Here is a 5,331-nt window from a genome sequence, read left to right as displayed (position 1 = left end):
ATTTGTCAACTTAAAATTTTAATCAAGTGTTCTCAAATGACATGAAATGTGATAGAAAAAATATAAAATTGACAACTATTGACAAAAATACCAACAATGATAGAGATTGAACTAAGATTTTTGAATTGAAAATGTAGGAGAATTAAAATTATAACTTTTAAAATAAAGAGACTAAATCTCAAATTCTAAACAAATACAGCAACTAACAAAATATTTTAACATTTGCATTTCAATCATAAAGCGAGTAGAACCAAAGCCAAAATTTTCAGAGAAAAATCCGAAGTTCAATTATTGTGAATAAAAATGTCTAAAGAACAAAAACAAACAAACAACAACCACACACGGTTGATAGGTAAGGTGTGACGGTTCTATTTTTTTTAGGGTATGTTCGCTATGTGGTACATGAAAAATACATTTTTAATAATTTTTTAAAAAGTATAAAAATAATAGAAAACACACCATTATAAAAATTATTTAGAAAATTATAAATATAAAAATCACAAAACTGCTAAAAATTATAAAAATTATTAGCGATATTACTAAAAAGCAAATAATTATAGAAAATTATAAAATTTCTGGAGAATCATAAATAATAATTATAAATAATCATAAAATGATAAAAATTACAAAATTATAGAAAATTATGAAAAATATATATTTTTCATTTTAAGAACAAAAATAAATTGAATTCAATAAACTTTAATCAAATCAAACAAAATGATTCAAAACTCTCAAATTTCTCCCAAATCTACTTGCATGGTGCCTCGTCATAGTTAGGGGTGAGCAAAACTCGATTCGATTTAAAAAAATTAATTTTTTTTAAATTTTGAGTTAATCGAATCGAGTTATTTGAATTATTCGAATCAAATCGAATAACTCAAGTCGAGTTGAATTTTACAATTCGAATAACAAATTGGTGTAAATACCCCTTTTGGTCCTTATCAATTTTGAAAATAAGCAAATTGATCTCTTTCTCAACAAAAATTACAAAATAATTCAAAATAATTTTAAATTTCAAAATGTTTATAAAAATTTCAAAATTTACATTTTAAAATATATAAATATTTTAAAAAATTCTAAAATATATATAAAAAGTTAAAATTTTAAATATTTTGTAAAATAATAATTGTAGGGACCTAATTAATGATTTAAATTTATCATACTCAAGTAACTTATTTTTATTATTATTTTGCTTTGAAAAATTTTCAAATATATATGGTTTCAAATTTATGTGCTCTAATATAGAATTAGTTATATTATAATAATATTTTTATTTAACATATATATTTTTAATTTAACTCGAACAATTTCACTAGATCGACTCGATTCAAATTTTATTTCACTCAACTCGATTTGAAAAAAAATTCAAATTAAGTTAAGATGATAAAGTAAAACTCGTGAACTTAATTAATTTAAAATATTTTCACTCGATTCTAACCCTAATAATATGCTAACACTATGCAACAAAGCTCGTAAATATAATCACCCGGAAAACTTTCTCTCCTTCAAATTTGTCTAAGCATTCTCTAACAGTTTAAGAAAAGCTCTTATTTTTCATTTTAATTGGTGCTATTAGAATTATACCATGTTTTTAGGGAAAAATATTTTCTAAAATTATACCATGTTTTGTAATTTGTCTAATTTTTTTTATGTTGAAGTGGTGAATGAAGAAAATATATGTGTGATGTGGGTATGTTGTTACTATGGATAGGTAAATAGTAATAATTTAATTGTATATTATCAAAATAAAATAAAATTAATTGAAGTTCAAGGAGTAGAAAATGAGCAGAGAGAAATTGTTAAATTTCATCCAAGTGGGCTATTTTTTTACCCTTTTAAGTCATAAATAATTTCTATAATTTTCTATAATCTATTTTGTAATTTTTATCTTATTTTCTATATTTTGTTATGATTTTTATCAAGTTTTACAATTTTTATATTTTAAAAATTTAAAAGAAATATCATTTTTTTTCACTACGTTATCCTTCTAGTAACTATCAACTATCCTGTCGGTCACGTCTCCCATTCACCATGTCCACTCGGTATGGCAAACCAAATGGTCCTCCTATTACCGTATTTCAATCATAAAGCAAGTAGAAGAAATCAAATCTTGCAAAAGAAAATGGAGCAAGAACAACAACAACAGCCACACACATCATCATCTCATGTACTAATCTTCCCTCTCCCGGCACAAGGCCATGTCAACTCCATGCTGAAGCTAGCTGAGCTATTAGCACATGCAGGCCTCAAGGTCACCTTCCTAAACTCCCACTTCATCCATCAACAACTTCTTCGTCACGCCGATATTCTTTCCCGCTTCGCCAAATATGCGGGATTCCAATTCAAGACCATACTAGATGGTGTCCCTGACGATCATCCCAGAGTAGGCGGTGATTTTGTGAGGAAGCTCTTTGATGGTTTGGAATTGATAACCAAACCACTTTTCAAGGAAATGCTGGTTAATAGTAAGCCGAAAGTGGATTGTATTATAGGAGATGGGGTCTTAGGGCTCGCACTTGATATTGCTGATGAGCTTGGAATTCCCATCATTCAGCTTCGTACCATTAGTGCTTGCAGTCTCTGGGCTTATTTTGCAATCCCTGATATGATCCATGCTGGGGAGCTTCCTATCAAAGGTATTATTCCTTTCTTTTTAATAACTTAACTCATCCATCAATCATAAGACGCTATTTCTTAAACTTCAAATTCGAATCCAGTGTCTTCTGGAAGCGAAGATAAATGAAAATTCTACACTAATTATTAGAGTTTGGGTTCACACTACGATGAGAGAAAATCCCGGTTTTGATTTGTCTCAAATTTATAGGGGTCGATTTCTTTAATAAAATTTCTAGTCCGTGTGTATCCACCTCACCGTGTTTTATATATAATTTAATTTTGCTATTAATTCTTATACTTTCTAAAAGTTATAGATTTAGTTTTTGTACTTTTAAACTAGTCAATTTTATTCTTTTATTTTTAAAATATAAAATTTTAGTCTTACCTCAGCAGTAGTAATTAAATTCGTTTGGTTAAATTTAATTATTCGTCTTGTACTATTCATAAAGTTTCCAATTTAGTTTATTTTCTTTATTTGGATCATTCTAAATTTTTATACTTTTTCGAATTTTGGAATTTCAATCTTAATACAAATCACAGTCATTAATTCATTAATTAAATTTTTAATGAGTAATATGTAAAAATAATAAATTGACATGAAATTACATATATAATAATATATTTAGCTATTTAAATTTCAGTATTTTATTTTTAACTACATATCTATGTTGTAAATCTGTACTTTCCAGACATACACATGTGATTTCTGATATCAAATAAGGCCTCTGACAAAGCTACATGTGTTTGTGGAAGGAAATGAAGATATGGATCGACTAATAACAAGTGTTCCAGGCATGGAAGCTTTTCTTAGATGTCGAGATCTTCCAAGTTTTTGCCGAGCAAGCGACACCAAAGATTCAATTCTCCAACAGATCGCTCAAGAAACGAGAAAAAATTCCGAAGCCCGCGGACTGTTATTAAACACCTTTGAAGACCTAGAAGGACCAATATTATCCCATATGCGAACTAAGTTTCCCAAAATCTACACAATTGGACCTCTCAATCTACACTTGAAGACTAGACTTTTCAAGTCAGATCAAACATCTTCCGGTCCATCCTCGAATAGTTTTCGAAAAGTCGATAGAAGTTGCTTGTCATGGCTTGATAAGCAACAAAAAGGATCCGTTGTTTATGTAAGTTTTGGCAGCCTTGCAGTGTTGTCAAGGGAGCAAGTTTTCGAGTTCTGGTTCGGGCTTGTCAATAGTGGGAAACGGTTTTTATGGGTTCTAAGGCCGATAACATGCCTGAAAATGGCGGCGGAGATGATAAAGGGGTCAGTATACCGATCGAGCTTATCGAAGGGACTCAAAAAAGAGGATACAGAGTGAGTTGGGCGCCACAAGAAGAGGTGTTAGCTCATGAGGCCGTTGGTGGATTTTTGACACATAACGGATGGAATTCAACATTGGAGAGTGTGGTGGAAGGAGTGCCTATGATTTGTTGGCCTTACTTTGCTGATCAACAATTGAATAGCAGATTTGTGAGTAGAGTGTGGGGATTGGGTTTAGATATGAAGGATTTGTGTGATAGGGAAGTTGTTGAGAAGATGGTGAATGATTTGATGGTGGAAAAGAGGGAGGAATTTGTGAAATCAGCTGCCAAAATGGCCAACTATGCCAAACAATGTGTAACTGTTGGTGGGTCTTCGTATTGCAATTTGGATCGTCTAGTTGAGGACATAAAATTGATGAACACCAATTCAGGCAAGTGATGTAGTTCAATCATCATCTTGTTTTACGATCATTTCTAAAATAATATCTATTAAAAATAGAAATTTAGTTAAAGTTTTAGGTTTTTTTTTCTAATAATCAATTAAAGTTGTAGGTCCATAGCTTATTTGATACCTTTTTTCCTTGTCTTTCCCGCTAGCTTTTAGTGTTTTCCAGCATTCTTTCAGGTTTAAAACTCCACTCACCCACGTCTTTTACCCCACTTCAAAGCAGTAATATTAACTCCCTCATGGCCTCATCCTTATCCCTTTTTCAAATTCTTTCTACATGATTCAAACAGCAAAGATCCATACACTTTCTAAATACAGGCATGTACATCATTTATTTATCATAACCTCCACATGCACGCATATCTATAAGTAATATACTATGTATAGAATTCTATGCTACACATAAAAGCATTATAATCAGGGGCGAAGCCGGGGTGGCATGGGCCGGCTCTTCCTAAAATGTAAATTAATTTTTTTGGCTCTTAAAATTTTTTTAAAAATTTTATATTAGTAAAATAAAATTGTATTTTGACCCTTTAAAATTATAAAAATTCGATTTAATCATTTATAAATTATAAAGATATAAATTATAAAAAATTAAAATTTTATCCGGTCCCCTAAAATTTGTTCGGCTTCGCCCTAATTATAATATAATATTTTAGATATATCAACAAATAAAACTTATAAAATAATATAACATTAACAGCCGGAACATATAGAATTCCATAATTGTTCTCATTTTATTATTTTACAATATAATAAAGAAAGAAAAGAAAATTGATAACATGCTTATATTATTGGATCTTCCTATGAAAATAATACTAATTTTATTAAGATTAAATAATAAATAACAATCTAAATATAAAATGAGCTTAGTCCTCAAATTAAGATTAAACGACAAAATATGGTGATTACAACATGTTTGGAGATAGATTTCACTTTCATAAAATCTGCTTTTCAATAATTATCTATATTTCCAATTAGATACAGATCAT

General features: G+C 29.4%; 1 pseudogene; it reads left to right on the top strand.

Moving 5' to 3' along the window:
- Positions 1 to 2,020: 2,020 nt before the first annotated feature.
- Positions 2,021 to 4,457, top strand: LOC108458369 (7-deoxyloganetic acid glucosyltransferase-like; annotated as a pseudogene).
- Positions 4,458 to 5,331: the final 874 nt, after the last annotated feature.

Source organism: Gossypium arboreum, chromosome 4 (genome assembly GCF_025698485.1).
Source record: "Gossypium arboreum isolate Shixiya-1 chromosome 4, ASM2569848v2, whole genome shotgun sequence".
Taxonomy (NCBI): Eukaryota; Viridiplantae; Streptophyta; class Magnoliopsida; order Malvales; family Malvaceae; genus Gossypium; species Gossypium arboreum.
Note: the sequence above shows the minus strand (reverse complement) of the source record. Positions and strands in the feature narration are given on the sequence as shown.